This window comes from Jatropha curcas, chromosome 4 (assembly GCF_041381405.1).
Source record: "Jatropha curcas cultivar XTBG-Jc1 chromosome 4, XTBG_Jcur_1.0, whole genome shotgun sequence".
NCBI classification, from domain to species: Eukaryota; Viridiplantae; Streptophyta; class Magnoliopsida; order Malpighiales; family Euphorbiaceae; genus Jatropha; species Jatropha curcas.
The window spans coordinates 16,624,210-16,644,472 of NC_143154.1; positions in this window are offsets into that span (position 1 = coordinate 16,624,210).

Genomic DNA, 20,263 nt, shown 5'->3' on the forward strand with positions numbered 1-20,263 from the left:
TAAAGGAAGTTTAGTGGTTTGCATGGAATATATGGGCATTGCTGCTAGAACAGATTGAGATAAGGTAATTCGACCAGCTAGAGAGAGTTGGGCCAAATTCCAATTAGCAAGTCGATTCACACAATGATATGTGCACTTTGTGACTCTCCCATGGACCATCAGCATGCCCAAGTATTTTCCCATATTATTAGTATCGATAAAACCTAAAGTAGTCGTTAGTGTTCTTTGCATAGCTGTAGCCACATTCTTGGAATAAAACACTGAGGTTTTGGAGGCATTAATTTTTTAGCCTGAATAGGCGCGAAAATCTGCTAGAATACCATTAACAACATTTGCCTAGCTGATGGAGGCTTCTACAAAAAGAAACGGATCATCGGTAAAAAATAAGTGAGTTAAAGGGGGACCTCCTCTTTTTAAAAACAAAGGCTTCCAGACGCCCTGAGCTAGAGCCAAATTAATAGCATGAGCAAGTCTCTCCATTCAAATTACAAATAAGAATGGGGACGAAGGATCGCCTTGCCGACCCCACGAGAAGTGATAAAATGATCCATCAACCCTCCATTCCATAAAATTTTCATGGAAGCCGAAGGAACACAGGACATAATGAGCTGAATCAAACCATTTGGGAGACCGATCTCCATAAGAGAATCCGCCAAAAACTCCCAACGGACTCTATCTGTGAATACTCAAATTTTGAGGCTCAAAAAGCCAATTTTCCCAGACTGCAAACAGTCCGGCCTGCAACAGTGTCATGCCAATTAGTTTGACTTTGCTACAGTAAGTTTGACTTACATGGCTCAAAGAGCCAGTTTTGCCGGACTGTAAACAGTCCGGCCGGACCGGAGGCCATTTTGGAAACTCACCGAAAGTATGCCATATGGTACTTAAAACGTCTGGAATGTCGCAACGATCACGGAACAGGTCCCGGAATATTTTTCGGAGACCCGGAACTCCCGAAAACTCCTCCGGAGTGAAAAAGCCCAAGTAACCGCGGCCGAGCACGGTGGCACCTGCCACCGGCACCGGCGGCACCTGCCGTCGTCCACGGCGGCACATGCCGCCGGACCGCCGGCGGCCCCTGCCGCCGACCACGGTGGCACCTGCCGCCGGCGACCCATTTTTTGCCTATAAAAGGCCACTTACCTCTTCAATTTTGACACCCCTGTCTGTGTTGACGAACGATCTTCCTCCCTCCCACGCTCCTTGCGATTTCTTTACTGCTTTTTGCATTTAATTTAATTTTTATTGCATTTTTATTGTGATATTTGCCCACTAAAATTAAACAAAATAAAATTAATTAATATTTCCTAAACGAGGAGCTTAATCTGGAGCTAAGAAGCGGCCGTCGATTAAATCAGGTACACAAACGAAACTCTGCTCATTTAATTTTAGCACTTCATGCATATTTTTCTTCTACTCTTAATAATTCTACAACTGCATAAATGCATTCACGTCATCATTTAGACAAATAAACTGTCTTAATTAAACACGATTAAGTTTAAATGCCCGGTTAATTAATAATCGTGGTGTTAAAACTTAAATCCGACAATATTGGCTAAAAAAATCTAGTTAATTAATAACTATGGTTCAATCGCCTTATTTTGAACAAATCTGGCTAAAAGTCCAATTAATCAATAATTGTGGCTAAAAGCCTTAATCAATCGCGTTTTGGCAACAAATTGCCTACAGTTTAATCAATCACATTTTGGCAACAAATTGCCTACGGTTTAATCAATTTTGGTAAACAAATTGCCTATAAATTAGATTAACCACTTTTTAGCGACAAATCGCTTAAATCGAACTTTTTGGCAAAATGCCTTAAATTAATCAATCTTTTGGCCAAAGGCCTTAAAATCAATCAATTCTGGCGACAATCGCCCAATCACATCATTTTGGCAAACAAATTGCCTAAATCAACTCATTTTGGCTAAAGGCCCTAAAATCAACCATTTTGGCGACAATCGCCCAATCAACACTTTTGGCAAACAGATTGCCTAAATCAACACATTTTGGCTAAAAGCCTTAAAATCAATCATTTCGGCAATAATAAGCCCGAACATCAATTTTGGCAATAATAAGCCCAAATATCAACTTTGGCGACAAATCGCCCGACAACCGTTTTTGGCACAAATGCCTTAAAACCAACATTTTTGGCGATGAACGCCTAATCGAATCAATCGATCTTTTGGCAAAATGCCTAAACAAACATGCACGAAGCATACACACACTCATGCATTAAGCATACACCTTCAAAGCCCTTCAAAGAAGGCATATCGAACTACGTTGACTTTGATCTTCCATTCAAACGGAAGTACGTAGGCACGTTCGGGATTTCACCCCAGGCGGCAAGTCAAAATCACTCAAACATTTCATTAATCCATCATTCACCTTGCAAAACATTCATTCATCGGTTAGTTTATCAGCATGACATAGTCTCGGGATCCACCTCGGGTTTGCAGACTGTGCCTTAAACATTGGGATAATTAATCTAGTAACTAGGTTAATTAAAATTGGAGTCACTCAGGGTTTTTTCCTAGTTTACACTTAAATAATTAAACAAGGTGGCGACTCACACACATCATGTGCATTTCTTCCTTAGTCACATGCATCCATATGCATATGATATTTGGGGAGGGGTTCACACTATCATAAGCCTTTTCCAAGTCCACTTTAATCGCAATAAAGGCCTTCTTATACTTCTTCTATCTCATAGAATGAATAATTTCCTGAGCAATAATAACAGTGATATTTCGCCCTGGAACAAATCTTGTTTGGGTTTGGACCTATAATATTTGGCAATAAAGGCTTAATCCGACTCACAATAATTTAAGTAATTTATACATCACAGAACACAAACTTATAGGCCAAAACTGTGATATAGAAATAGGATTACTAATTTTTAGAATAAGGACCAAAATTGTGGCATCGAGATTCGAATCAACGGACTTACGGGCAAACATGCCACGAATCTCAGAACAAATATAAGGGGCTACAACTAACCAGCTTTTGGAAAAACCGGCATGAAGGCCATCGATACCGGGAGCTTTCTAAGGCTTCATATCAAACAAAGTTGTCCGCACCTCCTCATTTGAGACCTGGTTCATCAAAGACTACAGAATACAGGCTTCAATAATAGGAAACATACCAGTTATGGGAAAAATGGGACCACACAGCTGCTCTCCAAAGTAAAGAGTAGCAAAAAAATCAACCGCCATTGCTTTAAACTGTGTGCCATCATAAAACCAATCACCATCATTGTCCCAAAGCATTTCAATACTATTCAATTTCCTGCGTTTGATAATCTTCAAATGGAAATAAGATGAATTCCTATCACCCCATTGCATCCATTCAACACGGGCCTTTTGAAACCAGATTAACTCTTCCTAATAAAGCTCATCCTTTTCTTAGTTGGAGAAAAACTCAACCTCCTTGGTCTATTACTATCTTGGAACTCCAATCCATTGCGTGACACACACTAGGGTATACACCTAAACTTGATTTTTATAAATTAAGCCCGATTCGTTCGGCATCTTATAAACCATCCGACATCTTGCATGCTTTAAGCCCGGTCCGTCCTGCATAGAAATCCCGATCCGTTTGGCAAAACTGATAAAATCAGTTTTCAATGTAAGCTCAGTTTGCCTGGCACCCCAAAAAGCCCACTCTAAGAGTGGCACCTCCAAACCCTACCATTCTATTCGACGGTAGAACTTTTTGTCCCCTAATCCTCATACAAACGAAATACGAAGGCATACCTACAGATTTCAGCCTAGGTAGCAGGCCCCCGACCAAACTGACCGGTTGGAATCTAGAGGAATGTGTCGCACGACCTAGAATCCTCGATAAACAAGGCTAGAGTTGGGCTTCCCTCCAAATTACACACTTTTCAATTGTTTATGCTTTTAATGTTTGTATATAATTGCTTTGCATTATTAATTTGTCCATGCATCTCATCTATAGACAGTCATCCACACAAACAATTATTTTGATTTCTCGATTATAACGCAAACTGTTGATTCATATGAAAAGAAGCTGAAAACCTAGTTCCCGAACTCAATGATTGCATTTTATTCTTGTGGCAAACTACAATGGAGTCAATCACGGGCTTTTTACCTAATATTTTCCCTAAAAAATAAAAAACAAATTAAGGTGGCGACTCTAAACACACCACACACAGTCAAAGCACTCCAAAGAGGCAACCCGATACACATAAGAGATAAACTGAGCCATAATCAAATAAAAAGGAACTATAAGGAGTTCCTACTAGTTCCATGACGAAACGACCAATGGGCCCGTCTAGTTAGATTCCATCCTTCAGATCTTTCTCATGGTGCTCAGGAGGAGGCTCACGTTCTTATAAACACATGTCATTTCGCTTATAAACTTTTATCAAAATCCCAATAGAGGCATTTAGATAAAATCCAGGTTTTTTCACTTAGCCTTACGAATCCTATAGGAACAAGGCGTACGTGGGGGAGCATTGGGGCTCGAGAGTAGTACAAATGAGCATTACAAAACTAAGTTTTTTCCTCGACTTTTACGAATAAAAAGAAAATGAAAAGAATAATTGAAAACTGTCAGAGTTTGAGCACTCCTCACAAAAAGGCCGAGCGCTTATCATTAAGCTATTAAGCTTTCAAAAGAGCGTGTAAAAGGCAAATAAATGTCTAAGTATACAGAAAGGCCGAGCACCTATCATTAAGCTAATAAGCTCTAAAAAAAGCATGTAAAAGGCAAAAAAATGCCTAAGTATACTAAAATGTCGAGCTCCTTGTATTAAGCTAATAAGCTCTAAAAAGAGCATGTAAAAGGCAAAGAAATGCCTGAGTACACTAAAAGGTCGAGCACCTTGTATTAAGCTGATAAGCTCTAAAAAGAGTAGGTAAAAGGCAAAGAAATGCCTAAGTATACTAAAAGGCCGAGCGCCTTATATTAAGCTAATAAGCTTTATAAAGGACATGTAAAAGGCGAATAGATGCCTAAGTGCACAAAAAGGGCCAAGCACCCACCGGAAAAAGGTATATATATCAATCCTGTGAAATGAGTAAATTGAGCTAAAAAGATGCCTAAGTTAATCAAGTCCTTACCACGAGCATGGCTACTTCATAGAATATATGCTCAAACGAACACCTGAGTCAGTAGATAACTTAGGCATAAGATAGCTTAAACGGCAGACCATGCTTAAATGTAAAAGCTGACATAACGAAAGAGGATCACATAAAAGCAAGCACTTGACTACATTAAATAAAGGACTAGTCATTCACAGTACTTATAGTTCCTTACAAAAAAGAAGAAGAGGACAAGATATGTACAAACAAAATAAACACAAAGAAACTACTCTACTGTCGAAGGATCTTCAGGCACACCATCAAGAGTTATAGATTGCCCTACAGCACCACTCGAGCTGTCCACAATAAGATTAGGAACAAAAGGCACTCCTTAAACACTGGGATATCCGAGAGTCAGGACCTAAGCAGAGTCCAGCGCATTCTAGGCCAAAGCACCAGATTCAGCTAGCTGGTCGATATTAGTACTATCAACTGCATCCTCACCTTCATCTAAGCCCTGGTAAGCATCGATCCGACCAATAAAACTCCAAGCCTCATCTGGAAATGTTGCTATAAGCTTGGCCATTATAAGGTCTGCCTGATGCAGAAGCATATCATTTAACAGTGGGTAGCCTCATCTGCATTAGCCTCAACCTGAGATAGATTCGAGCAAAGCTGGCGTATGACAGCAGATTGCTCCTCCTCCTACTTAGCCAATTGCTCCACCTGAGTGACCAGCTTGAGAGAACAGTCCTAGTGAGCATCCGTCTCCTTAGAAATTGCTCGAATCTTTTCCTCCAACTTGCCCGCGAAACGGCTATTTTCCAGCGCCTGAGTCTAGACAGTATCCCTCAATTTTCCACCTTGGCTTGCTCAGCCTTCAGATCTTATGTCAAAGTTGCCACCAACTCCTGCCACTCCCTTACACGGTGATGAGTATTGTTGTGCACACTCACCAGCTAAAAAAAAAAATTTCTCAAGCAATCATGTCACAATATATATATATATATATATATATATATATATATATGTATGTATGTATTTTCTAAGTATTGTCAAGAGCCCAGTGTCTATCTGGTCAATAAAAGATTCCTCCTCCATGGCCTCCAGCCGCCCCATATCGGTAGGAAGAAAGCATTGGGCAGTAATATCTCGAGCAATAGGACCACTGCTGACAGAAGCATCCTTCCCATGTGTGAACCCCTCCCCCGAATACTAGGCATATGATGAATATGACTAAGGGCAGAAATGCACGTGAATGGGTGAGTCGCCACCTTGTTTAATTATTTTAGGGTAAACTAGGAAAAAACCCTAAGTTGACTCTAATTTTAATTAACCTAATTACTAGATTAATTATCCCAAAGTTTAAGGCATAATCTACGAACCCGAGGTGGATCCCGAGACCATGTCATGCTGATGAACTAACCAATGAATGAATGCCTTGCAAGGTGATTAATGTAATTGGACCAATGAAATGTTTAAGTGAGTTTGACTTGCCGCTCGGGTTTAAATCCCAAACGTGCCTACGTACTTCCGTTTGAATGGAAGATCAAAGTCGACGTTGTTCGATAGGCCTTTTTTTGAAAGGGCTTTGAATGGGTATGCTTAATGCATGAGTGTGTGTATGCTTCGTGCATTTTGTTTAGGCATTTTTGCCAAAAAATTGATTGATTTGATTAGGCGTTTTTTGCCAAAAGTGTTGATTTAAGGCTTTTTAGCCAAAAAGATTGATTTAGGCAATTTGTTGCCAAACGTTGATGTGATTTAGGCGATTGTCGCCAAAATTGATTATTTGAAGGCTTTTAGCCAAAATGAATTGATTTAGGCAATTTGTTTGCCAAAGAGTGATTATTTGAAGGCTTTTAGCCAAAATGAGTTGATTTAGGCAATTTGTTTGCCAAAAGGTATTGATTGGGCGATTGTCGCCAAAATTGATTGATTTTAAGGCTTTTAGCCAAAAGATTGATTAATTCAAGGCATTTTGCCAAAGCTTTGATTTAAGCGATTTGTCACTAAAAATGGTTAATCTCATTTATAGGCAATTTGTTTGCCAAAAGTGATCAATTGAATTGCAATATAGGCAATTTATTGCCCAAAAAACGTGTTTAATTAAGGCTATTTAGCCACAATTATTGATTAATTGGACTTAAGCCGGACTGTTCGAAATAAAGGCCATCATAGTCATTGATAGACTAGATATTTTAAGCCAATATTGTCGGATTTAGGCTTTAATACCACGATTATTAATTAACCGGGCATTTAAGCTTAATCATATTTAATTGAGGCAGTTTATTTTCCTAATTGATGACGTGAATGCATTGATGCAGCAGTTTAATTCAGAATTGGAGTAGAAGAAGAATATGCATGAAATGCTAAAATTAAATGAGCAGGGTTTTGTTATTACCTGAGTCAGTCGTCGGCCGCTTCTTAGCTTCAGCTTGAAAATTCCAAATTAAGCTCCTCGTTTGGGGAATATTAATTAGAATTAATTTAATTTAAGTGGCCAAATATCACAACGGCAGAGTAATAAAAGCCTACACTAAATGCAAAAAACAGTAAAAGAACCACAAGGAGCGTAGGGGAGAAGGAGCGTCCGTCAATACAGACTGAGTGAGTAAAACTGTGGAAATGGGGCTGTATTTATAGGGAAAACCCGGGCTAGCCGGCGGCCGCTGCCGCCGTGGCCGGCGGGCTTGTGGGTCTTACGTTCAAAAACCTTTTTCGGGAGTTCCATACCTCCAAAAAATATTCCGAGACCAATTCTGCGATCCTTATAATTTTCTGGATGTTCCAAGTACCATATTGGCATACTTTCGGTGAACTTTTCCAAACGGCCTCCGATCCAGCCGGACTGTTTGCAGTCCGGGAAAATAGGCTTTTTGAGCCTCAAAATTTGAGTATTCACAGTTGCCCCCCACCGGCAAGCATAAAAATGATTTATGGGCGTTGGTGGTTGTCTGAAAAATAAATTTTGAAGGCGAAAAATCGGACGCGTCCAGACGACCCGCCTTTTGGCTATTTTCCTTGATTTTTTTGGGCCTTAGGGGCCAAAATGTGAACTTTTGGGCCTATGTGGCCAAACTGTGGACTTTTGGGCCTTTGGGGCCAAATTGGGGAATTTTGGGCCTTTGGGGCCAAGATGTGAACTTTTGGGCCTTTATGGCCAAATTGGGAATTTTCGGGCCCTTCGGGCCAAATTGGAAATTTTTGGGCCTTTGGGGCCAAATTGAGAATTTTTGGGCCTTGGAGGCCAAAATGTGAACTTCTGGGCCTTTGTGGCCGAATTGGGCATTTTTGAGCCTTTGGGGCCAAATTGCGAATTTTTGGGCCTTAGGGGTCAAAATGTGAATTTTTGGGCCTTTGGGGCCAAATTGAGAATTTTTGGGCCTTAGAGGCCAAAATGTGAACTTCTGGGCCTTTGTGGCCAAATTGGGCATTTTTGGGCCTTTGGGGCCAAATTGGGAATATTTGGGCCTTTGGGGCCAAATTACGAATTTTTGGGCCTTAGGGGCCAAAATGTGAATTTTTTTTCTGCACTTACTGTTTTATTAGCATGCACAGCTGGACTAAGAGTCTCTCCAAAGTCGAAAAGATCAACTTGGGGAGGTACGGTCTTTCTCCTATCGTTACCCTTAGGGGAGTGGTAATTGACTGGGATTTTCTACGGGCCTCCACTAGACTTTGGGACCCGGAGGCCCACGTTTTTTGGTTCGGGGCCATGATGGAGGAGATGTGCCCTCTTTTTGAGGAATTCTGCGCTACTATAGGATGCGATCCCAATGCCCCTTTAGTCAAGCATGAGGTCAAAATTGGGTATGTTCGGTCGTTTGAAAGCCTGTTTCAGTTCAGCAGGCCACAAGCTAGGGCCATGATTGTTGGTGACCAGAAAGCAATTTTGCTGCCCCTGATTGGCGAATTTTCGGAGGTTCACTCAGACGACCCTGACCGGGTGAGGCTGAGAATGCGGGCCTTGGTTTTCTGCTTATTAGCTGGTTTCTTGTTCAACAAGGACCCAGGCTTTGGGGATTTGCAACTCTGCCCCATGATTCGGCAGATGGAGGATATGGGTTGCATCGGCGGCATTGTGCTGGCAGAGACTATCAGGAGCCTTGACAGAGCTGCTTTAGGCTTCGATGACTGGACGGTCTCTCCGATTATTCTCCAGGTATTTCCCCTTTTCCTCTTCCTTTTTTCTTCTTTCTTTTGGTTCGTTCCTTTGTAATAGAAAGGATCCATTACTCAGGTTTGGTTAAAGGACCACCTCCAAGTGGTTGCTGCTCCCACTTGCTTGCCTTACAACCCCTCTCAGTATGGTATGCGGAGGATCTTGATCACTCATCCGTCTACTGATGCATGGACCTCATGGCTGATTGAGTTGGGTCCAAATGAGGTATTGTGGTTTATTTCGTGGTATGACATCACCCGCTTTATCCAGGTTAGCTTCCGCCATACTTGAGTTTACCTTTTAGGCCTTACACACTGTACTTGGCACTGTGCTTGTGCGTTTTGAGGCAGATAGGGATAGACTAGACTGTTCCAATTGTGGATGATATTTCAGCTGATTCAGCCATCACTCCGGGTGTTACCCGAGCCGTCCTTAGGGCTTGGGTTAGAGACCATCATATGGTTAGGCCTTTACCTAATCCTGCTGGTGTCCAGACTTCTCCTGAGTATCGGACCTGGTTCATTGCCGTTGTCTGGCCGGTTGAAAGGCCAAGGAGGAACGCACTGCTGAGTGTACTTGAAGGTTGGGCTCAGGCTGACGCTGATAACGAGATTGGGACTGATGAGGAGATTGTGTTGGCTCCTCGGACAGGCGAGGTTGGAGAGAGTTCAACAGCTATTGATGACTCGGAGGATGTTGCCCCACGGAGGCAACGGGACACCTAGACTCTTATAGGCTTTTGGACTTTTATTGTTTTTCCCTTATTTTGACTTTTTATTTGGGACTTTGACCTTGGATTTTGGATTTTGTTCTTTGGCTTTCGATGTATGTTTTGTTTTTTTTTCTCTGGACTTGGATTTAGACTTCATTATTTATTTATTTTTCTTAGACTCTTTTGCTTTCTGCTTGACTTCGGACTGTTTGACTTTGTTGCTTTAATTGGGAATGTCATTTGACTTGTAAGCTTTCCAAGCATTTTCCAACTTTATTTATTCAAGCTCTAATTTTTGCCTAAGCCGCCCTTTCGGGTTTTCGACTTAGCGGGTTTTTTTCTTTTTCTTTCTTTCCTTTTTTTTTTTTTTTTTGGCAAAGAAGAATGAAATATGAAATGATTTTTTCATTAATGCTTAGACCGCGCCCAAAGAGGGCTGCCTACATATCTCCGATACATAATTTCTTTTTTCCGGGGAGAATCAGGTCTAATGTAGCTCTTTTTACATTATGCAATGCTTATTATACAAAATATCTTTTTAATTGATCTAAATTACATGGATTCGTGAATTCCAAACCATCCAAATCAGTCAAAATGACGGCTCCGCCAGACACTATTTTCTTCAACACATAGGGTCCAGCCCAATGAGGACGAAACTTGCCACGTGGGTCTATGATCGGCTGTCTAATTTCCTTCAGGACCAAACAACCTTCTTCCAATTTTCGGTCTTTGACCTTCTTATTAAAATGTCGTGCCATCCTTCTCTGGTAAACTTGAGTCTGGTGGATCGCTTGCAATCATTTTTCATCCAAACCAAAGAGTTGCAAATGATAATTCTTAGCCCAATCTGCTTCGCTGACCTGGCTTTCGCAGATAATCCTCGCCGACTGAACTTCTAGCTCAATAGGCAACACTGCTTCCATACCATACACTAAGGAATACGGAGTTGCTCCAGTGGGCATTCTGATTGAAGTCCTATATCCCCATAGGGCATTCGGTAACTGCTCATGCCAAGCTTTATGCTTTTGAACTGTCTTTTGCAAAATGACTTTTATAGCCTTATTTGCAGCATCTACAGCCCCATTTGTTTGTGGCCGATAGGGTGAAGACTTGTGATGCTGAATCTTCTTTTGCTTCAGCAGGTCAGAAAATTCACTTTGAAAGTGGGACCCGTTATCAGTAATGATCTCGAACGGCGTTCCGTACCGACAAAGGATGTTAGTACGAATGAACTGTGCTGCCTTCTTGGCATTCAAAACCGAATAAGAGGCTGCCTCGATCCACTTAGTGAAATAATCAACAGCAACTAGGATAAATTGATGACCATTGGAAGCCTTTGGGTGGATCTTTCCGATCACGTCTATGCCCCAAGTTGTGAAAGGCCATGGTGAAGCAATAGGATTCAAATTGACCGAAGGCTGTCTTTGCAGCTTAGCAAAAATTTGACACTCATGGCACCTCTGTGCGTGCCTCACGCAATCTGCATTCATGGTTGACCAGTAATAACCCAGGTTCATGATTTTTCGAGCCAAGGCTATCCCGTGCATGTGTGGACCGGACTCCCCATTATGTAAGGAATCCATGATGGTTTGAGCTTCTCCCTCATCAACGCACCTTAGGTGCAGGCCATTCCAACTTCTTTTATACATAAGAAATATTCGGATGCTAACTGTCTCAATGTCCATTGATCAGTCTTTGAGGATCCCTCCGGGTAGGCCTCATTCTGAAGATAATTCTGTATATCCCAATACCAGGGCTTGTCATCCACCAAATTCATGATATGTGCTGGCTGTTTCTATAGTCGAACTGTCAGAGGTCGAATGACTTGGTCTCCCCCTACATTAACCATGGAGGCCAAAGTAGCCAGAGCATCAGCAAACTGATTTTTGGCTTGTGGCAAGTAGTGGAAGGATAAATCCTCAAATTGCTGAGCCAACTCGTCCAAGCGTTGTAGGGAAGGAACCAAACGCTCTTCCTTAATTTTCCACTTTCTCAAAGCTTGGGAGACTATTAAATTGGAATCCCCGAAAACCTTGAGGACCTTTATTTCATTTTCCAGGGCTGCATCTAACCCCTTTATGCAAGCTTCATACTCGGCTTCATTGTTGGTGCAGTCAAAATCTAATTTGACTGCGATTGGGACGTATTCTCCACAAGGAGTTTTGAATACGACTCCAACCCCATTTCCATGGTAGTTTGAAGCTCCATCGAAGTACATTTCCCAGACTTCACTTTCCAAGCTCAACAAGTCTTCATCAGGAAATTTTACCTCCGGCATTTGGTCTTCGATCGGTAATTCTGCTAATTGATCAGCCAAGGCTCCGCCTTTCACTGCCTTCCGTTGTACAAATTTTAAATCATAGGCTGCGAGCACCGACACCCACTTAGCCATCTTACTGTCAAGAACCGGCCTCTCCATAAGGAATTTCAAGGGGTTCGATTCAGAAATAACGTATGTGGTGTAGGACGAGAGGTAGTGCTGCAGCTTTGTACAAGCCCAAACTAGAGCCAGACACAACTTCTCTATCTTATTGTATTTTAGCTCGTAGTCTAGCATCCTTTTGCTGAGGTAATACATGGCATTTTCTACCCTTGTATCTTCTGCTTGTTGAGCTAGCATTGCACCCATCGCTTCTTCTGTCACTGATAGCTACAATAGCAAAAGCTTTCCTAGCCTTGGTGGCTGTAAAACTGGCAGGGATAACAGATATTGCTTGACTTGGTCGAAAGCTTTCTGACAATCCTCATTCCATTTGATGGCTACTCCTTTCCTGAGTAATTTGAAGATCGGACCACAAGTATCAGCCAATTGATTAATGAACCGGCTGATGTACTGTAGCCTTCCCAGGAAACCCCGAACTTCTTTTTCCGTCTTCGGTGCTGGCATTTCCAGAATGGCTTTAGCTTTTGAAGGGTCAATCTCTATGCCCTTCCGACTAACCATATGCCCCAGAAATACTCCGGATGTAGCTCTAAACAGACATTTTGCCGGGTTGAGCTTTAAATTGTACTTTCGAAGTCAAAGGAAGAACTTCTCAAGTGCTGCTGTATGTTCTTTAGCTGTTTTTAATTTAACAACCATATCGTCCACATACACTTCTACTTCTTTGTGAATCATGTCATGGAAGATGGTCGTTGCCATTCTTTGATAGGTTGCCCCGGCATTTTTGAGCCCAAAAGGCATAACCCTATAGCAGTAGGTTCCCCACTCCGTGATGAATGTCGTTTTCTCTTTGTCTGGCAAATGCATCATTATTTGATTGTACCCGACAATGAGATCGGTCAAGGAGACCATCTCGTGTCCTGCCATTTGGTCCACCAACAAGTCAATATGTGGCAGGGGGAAGTCGTCCTTCGGACATGCTTTATTCAAATCCCGGTAATCCACACACATTCTGACTTTGCCATCTTTCTTCGGCACCGGCACAATATTTGCTAACCACGTCGGGTAGGCAATAGGATCTATGAACTTATTTTCCAGTTGCTTGGCTACTTCCTCCTTGATTTTCAAGGACCATTCTGTTTTCACCCTTCTTAGCTTCTGTTTTACCGGCTTAGCCTCAGGGTATATTGGAATCTTATGCACCGCTATTGTCGGGTCAATTCCCGTGATGTCACTTGCCTTCCACATGAAGAAATCGGCAAACTTCTTCAAGCATTCAATGACATGTTCCCTGTTTACACAGTCAGATGCAATGTATGTATGTTCATTTTCTTCTTTGCCAATTATTATTTTTTCTTTTTCATTTTTTATTTCTTTTATTTGATTTTCATCATTTTTGCTTGGAAATGCTTGGAAAGATAGACACGCGGGGTAGCCAATAATTTGCAAGCTCTTATTGATTACAACGGAATCGTCCTCAAAAATTACATCAAATTTAAAGTCTGGATTTTCTAAATCTGACACAGACGACTCAGAACTGGAACTGGACTCTGACTCGGTTTCAGACGCGGGGTCAGACTCAGACTCAATACAGGACTTGATTACAGACTTTGACTCTAGGTTTGACTCGGGAGGGGGTTTATCAGCAGCGCGCTCCTCCTCGGCGTACCAGTTGGTGAGAGGCCCTTTGTACGGCTTGATCAAGCTCAGCAGGTCTTGGTTCCCATCATTTCCTGTAATGACCGCAACCTCGTCAAAGAGACTGGGCTGCATGAAGTCTTCCACTTCTAGTTCAGTTATTGCTTCTGGCTTGTTGTCCCAGGCATCAGCAAATATTTCCAGGACACAGATGTCATTCATTTCTAGGAATAGTTTGAAAGGATCGATCAATTCCTAGTCAGCAACGATAGCATTTATCCCGTGATTTGGTGAAGGATTAGTGCTAATGTTTGGCTTACTCCTTAGAATAATTGAACCGTTGTCCACCAGGTCTTGGATGCGGTTCTTAAGTGTCCAGCACGCTTCAGTCTTATGCCCGCTACCCTGATGGTACTCACAGTATTCGTCGGCTCTGTAGTTCCTTGGTAATGGGTTGGGAGGTGGCCTTGCTTCCAAAGGCTCGATGTAGTTTGCCTTGGCAGCCTCTTCGGAATACCAAAAGGATTGGCATCCCGAGATCAGTATATGTCCTTCTCGACTGACTGCCATTTCTCATATTTCCCACACGTAAAGGATTCGTGGGGGTGATGCTTGCCACTTCGTGGACTTTGCCAGCTTGGCTAGGCTTTTTGTATTTTGAGGTTCCCGAGTCTTCTTTCAGTTGCCCCATTTGAATTAAATCTTCTACCTTCATAGCAGTGGCAATGAGCGACTAAAACGTTGGTAGGTACTGGGTTTGTAGTTGTTGTTGGTAGACAGGCTGCAGGTTCTTTATAATTATGTCCACCTGTTCTTGCTCAGAAGGCCGGTTGATCATTTGGGCGGCCTTGGCCCTCCACCTCGTAAGGAATGAGGAAAAGGGTTCGTTGTTCTTCTGTTTGGTGGTTTCCAGTTCCCTCCGAGTAACATCAACCTCCATATTATAGTGGTATTGCGTATTAAACGCATTGCAGATGTCTTCCCAGGTCTTCATTTTAGACCAGTCCAGGCTGACAAACCACCTCAAAGCAGCACCGGTGAGTGATTGTTGAAACAACTGAGCAAGGAGCTCGCTGTTCAATCCAAACGGGTTGAGGGCACCCACATACATTTTCAGGTACATTTTGGGACAAGTGGTTCCGTCAAACTTGTCCATGTTGGGCATTTTGAACTTTGTGGGCAATCTTGCTTCAAGGAATAAGGACAAGGAGTCCATGTCCACCACTTCCTTGTGTGTCTTAAGGGCAGTGATTGACCTTTCCAAAAGTTTCAATTTTTCTCTCATTTTCTGAGCTTCCAGCTCAGAAGCAGTTCTGGAGGGCATGTCATCCAGGTTAAGGGTAGGGTTTGAGGATGTTGGTCCAGCACCAGGTCCCTGATTGGAGGCAGCAGGATTACTTCCCCCAGCTGAAGCCCCATTTCCATTACTAATACCTAGTTCAGCTATCAGGCAGTCCTTTGGGCAGCCAATGCCTCATTCATTCTAGCCTCCATTCTGGCTTCCAATTGTTCCATGAGGTTTTGGATGTCAGCAAGTGATGCCATTTGGATTGTAGGTGAAGTTGGTGAAGCTGGTGAAGCTGGTGAGGTTGGTGATAGCACTGTGGGTATGACTGGAACTTGGATAGGCACTCGAACAGTGGGTACCTGTAAGTATAAGGGTAATTGGATTAGGGTATAGTGGTTTGTGTATCAGGGTAGCTGATGTGAGGTAGATCGACTCTTTGTCCAACTGTGCATGACTAAAAAGAAAACTTTGTGTTCTTTTAATGTTCTTAATGTTTATGAGCTATTATGTCATGAATGCGCACAACATCACGTCATAATTCGTTTTAATGAGATGATTCACATCATTGGGTGCATACAGCCCTAAAGGATAGGTTCTATAGGCTATGACACAAATAGAGAATTGACTTATTAAGGGACCCTTGAACCTTGAGCATGGATATACCTAACCACATGTGAAACAAAGAGTTTCGCGTGGGTCCAACAGTACGCATACTCATGGGCCACCCCCAAAAGGATTAGGGATGGTTTGCGGTAACAGGGAGGACGCTTTGGCTGTCCATCGACATAATCAAAGAGACCTGCCGATCAGCGCTACTTGTTATCCAGACTCAGAAGTTTGAACAGAGAGAGAAGAAATTCATTTGAAATTCGTTTTTTATGCAATGGAGAAAAAGATTCTCAATTCGTGCAAATAAATAAACTAATTTAAATAATTTACAGTAAATTTCAATTAGGTCCAAATTCTCCTTATTAAGCATTTTTAAAGAAAGAATACTTAATCTTTGTTGGGGTACCCTGCAAAACAAAACATAGTAAAATAATACCCTAAAGAAGGGCAGGTTAGTTTATGCAGCAATCGTAGTCCACTTTATGCAAAATGATCACATAAGTCCCCAGTGAAGTCGCCAAACTGTGAACCCCTCCCCCGAATACTAGGCATATGATGAATATGACTAAGAGCAGAAATGCACGTGAATGTGTGAGTCGCCACCTTGTTTAATTATTTTAGGGTAAACTAGGAAAAAACCCTAAGTTGACTCCAATTTTAATTAACCTAATTACTAGATTAATTATCCCAAAGTTTAAGGCATAATCTACGAACCCGAGGTGGATCCCGAGACCATGTCATGCTGATGAACTCACTAATGAATGAATGCCTTGCAAGGTGATTAATGTAATTGGACCAATGAAATGTTTAAGTGAGTTCGACTTGCCGCTCGGGGTTAAATCCCAAACGTGCCTACGTACTTCCGTTTGAATGGAAGATCAAAGTCGACGTAGTTCCATAGGCCATTTTTTGAAAGGGCTTTGAATGGGTATGCTTAATGCATGAGTGTGTGTATGCTTCGTGCATTTTGTTTAGGCATTTTGCCAAAAAATTGATTGATTTGATTAGGCGTTTTTTGCCAAAAGTGTTGATTTAAGGCTTTTTAGCCAAAAAGATTGATTTAGGCAATTTGTTGCCAGACGTTGATGTGATTTAGGCGATTGTCGCCAAAAATTGATTATTTGAAGGCTTTTAGCCAAAATGAGTTGATTTAGGCAATTTGTTTGCCAAAAGGTATTGATTGGGCGATTGTCGCCAAAATTGATTGATTTTAACGCTTTTAGCCAAAAGATTGATTAATTCAAGGCATTTTGCCAAAGCTTTGATTTAAGCGATTTGTCGCTAAAAATGGTTAATCTCACTTATAGGCAATTTGTTTGCCAAAAGTGATCAATTGAATTGTAATATAGGCAATTTATTGCCAAAAAATGTGTTTAATTAAGGCTATTTAGCCACAATTATTGATTAATTAGACTTAAGCCGGACTGTTCGAAATAAAGGCGATCATAGTCATTGATAGACTAGATATTTTAAGCCAATATTGTCGGATTTAGGCTTTAATACCACGATTATTAATTAACCGGGCATTTAAGCTTAATCATATTTAATTGAGGCAGTTTATTTGCCTAATTGATGACATGAATGCATTGATGCAGCAGTTTAATTCAGAATTGGAGTAGAAGAAGAATATGCATGAAATGCTAAAATTAAATGAGCAGGGTTTTGTTATTACCTGAGTCAGTCATCGGCCGCTTCTTAGCTTCAGCTTGAAAATTCCAAATTAAGCTCCTCGTTTGGGGAATATTAATTAGAATTAATTTAATTTAAGTGGCCAAATATCACAACGGCAGAGTAATAAAAGCCTACACTAAATGCAGAAAAACAGTAAAAGAACCGCAAGGAGCGTAGGGGAGAAGGAGCGTCCGTCAACACAGACTGAGTGAGTAAAACTGTGGAACCGGGGCTATATTTATAGGGAAAACCCGGGCTGGAGGGCGGCAGCTGCCGCCATGTCCAGCGGCCGTTGCCGCCGTGTCCGGCCGTCGCCGCCGTGTCCGGCCTCCGCCGCCGCCGAGGCAGGCGGCAGGCACTGCCGTGGCCGGCGGGCTTGTGGGTCTTACGTTCAAAAACCTTTTTCGAGAGTTCCATACCTCCAAAAAATATTTCGGGACCAGTTCTGCGATCCTCGTAATTTTCTAGACGTTCTAAGTACCATATTGGCATACTTTCGGTGAACTTTTTTGAACGGCCTCCGGTCCGGCCGGACTATTTGCAGTACGGGAAAATAGGCTTTTTGAGCCTCAAAATTTGAGTATTCACACCATGCTCTTTTCTCACAATAGTACGCAGCTCCAACCCTTTCTCAGATAAAGGAGAGTAAGGCTCCTTATCGGTACCCCCACTACCCCTTGTTTCTCCTCTGAGGCTCAGCAGTCTTCTGACTAGTGGAGGGAAGAATTGAAGAAAATAGGAGCGGGCAACCTAGGAAGCTCGGGCAGAGGCTGTTCGGTAGCAGGAACGTGAATGGGCGATACAATCACCACCTCTTCCTGATGCCTAACGCTGGATCGCTGAGATCCCGAACCTCCCCCAAGACTTTGTATAGTCCTAGCAGTTACCAGATGATCCCGGTCTGTAGCCAGACGCGTCCTGATCTTCTTGGAAAGTTTTGGAGGCATTTCTACAAAAAAGAAAAAAGTTAAATAGAAAAGTCAATAATAGAACGTGAGAACAATAAGGACCCGACTCACCCTCAACTTCCTGTGTGCCCCTCCTATTTAAAGCCCGAATTTTGGCCCCAAAAGGATGTTAGAATCTAGCAAAGGTACAAGGGGAGGAGGATTTAGAGCATGAGGCTTCAAGGCCTTAACCTGCCTAGCCTCAATGGTAGTTAAGACTCGAGGATGCTGTAATTGGGGAGCCCCTCGACTCCAATTGAAGGGTATCCTAAAGCCCCTTAAGTGACCGATAAGAAAGTAATTCTCTTTCCATTTGCCTTTAATGGACAAGCTCTTTAGGGGCAATAAATTGCAATCCTTTCGAGTAGTAAGATGAGGGTGGTCCTCAACCCCTCTCCAAACAAAGTTGAACATGACATCCAATTGATGCATGTTGAGTAAGAAACCTTCTTACCGAGCTATGTTATCAGCACTCAATATTATACAAATATTGTTCGGAGCAATCTGGCTAACAGTCTCTCCCCACTCATTGCAAAAGGAGGAGATAATTCCCTAAAGAGGGAACTGCACGCCCACTCGGCAACTCTCCGTGTAGATGATCAAGTTTTTCTAGTCTAACCCAGTGTTTGCCCTCATCTCGGACGGAGGAACCCTGATTCTGCATTCATTAGGAATAAGATAGTGCGTGTGAATACCCTCCAAATCACACTCAGACAAGATGGAGCTCAAGCCCTAACCCTTACATTCTCTTGTCAGGAGCGAGCAGAAGCATTTCTTCTCCTCCTCAGCTCAGAAGACTACTCAGGTGTAGTTTCAGCTCGCAGCTAGGGAATAGGAGGAGTAAGGCAAGGGTGACAAGCCGAGGATGAGTCACCACATCGAGCAAAAGAAGGAATCCCTTACAGTCTCTATCGAATCAAACTGGCTTCATCCTCAGGGTCTGACTCAGAATCCACCACCCCTAAAATATGGTTATCCTCTTCTAAACTCATTCGGTCGTCCTCATAACTAGAGGAATCAGGAAGGGCCTTACCTTTGGATTGACGACTAGAACTCATAATGGAGGGAAATAAGAAAAAAACAACAAGTTAACCCTCAATGAAAAAAGCAACGATGTTACCTGAATCACACAAAAGAAGCAATTGTTGAGATGAAGCAGAAGTTTCAAGAGTGGGCAAGAAGCAATCACGAAAAGCCCCAAAGCAAGATGGTCATGCCTTTATATAGCAAAGGAAATCCCACGAACCATTACTGGAAACTAAAGTGCCACAGCACATGAGGAGTCACCTTTCGAAATTCAAAAACAACTGCAATTAAAGCACCAGTTATGACATGCCTCCTTCCCATGGCTAATTGCTGCTTACTGGCCCTAGGCCCAAAAACCGAAACTCTTAGCCTGCAATTAAAGCACCAGTTATGACATGCCTCCTTCCCATGGCTAATTGCTGCTTACTGGCCCGAAACTCTTAGCCTAAATGGGCTAAATTTAGGCCCACACATCGTTAACTAACTCCCGCCACTAAAGCGAATGTATTCTTAGTCTTCGGGAACACAAATTGATCTGGAAAGATAAAAAGAAAAAGACTTGCTAGACACTTCTGAAGCAGTAAAAATCATATATTATTTAAATTTAATGGCTTGCGATTCTTTTAAATTATATTACCAAACAGGCCTTAACGTTGAGAAGAGTTATTCTACTATGATCCAAAATACTTTTATATTTATGTAGTTGGGCGGATTATTATCTATCCACATAATGTGCGGGCCTCTACCTAATTGTAATATATCCACTACAATCACTA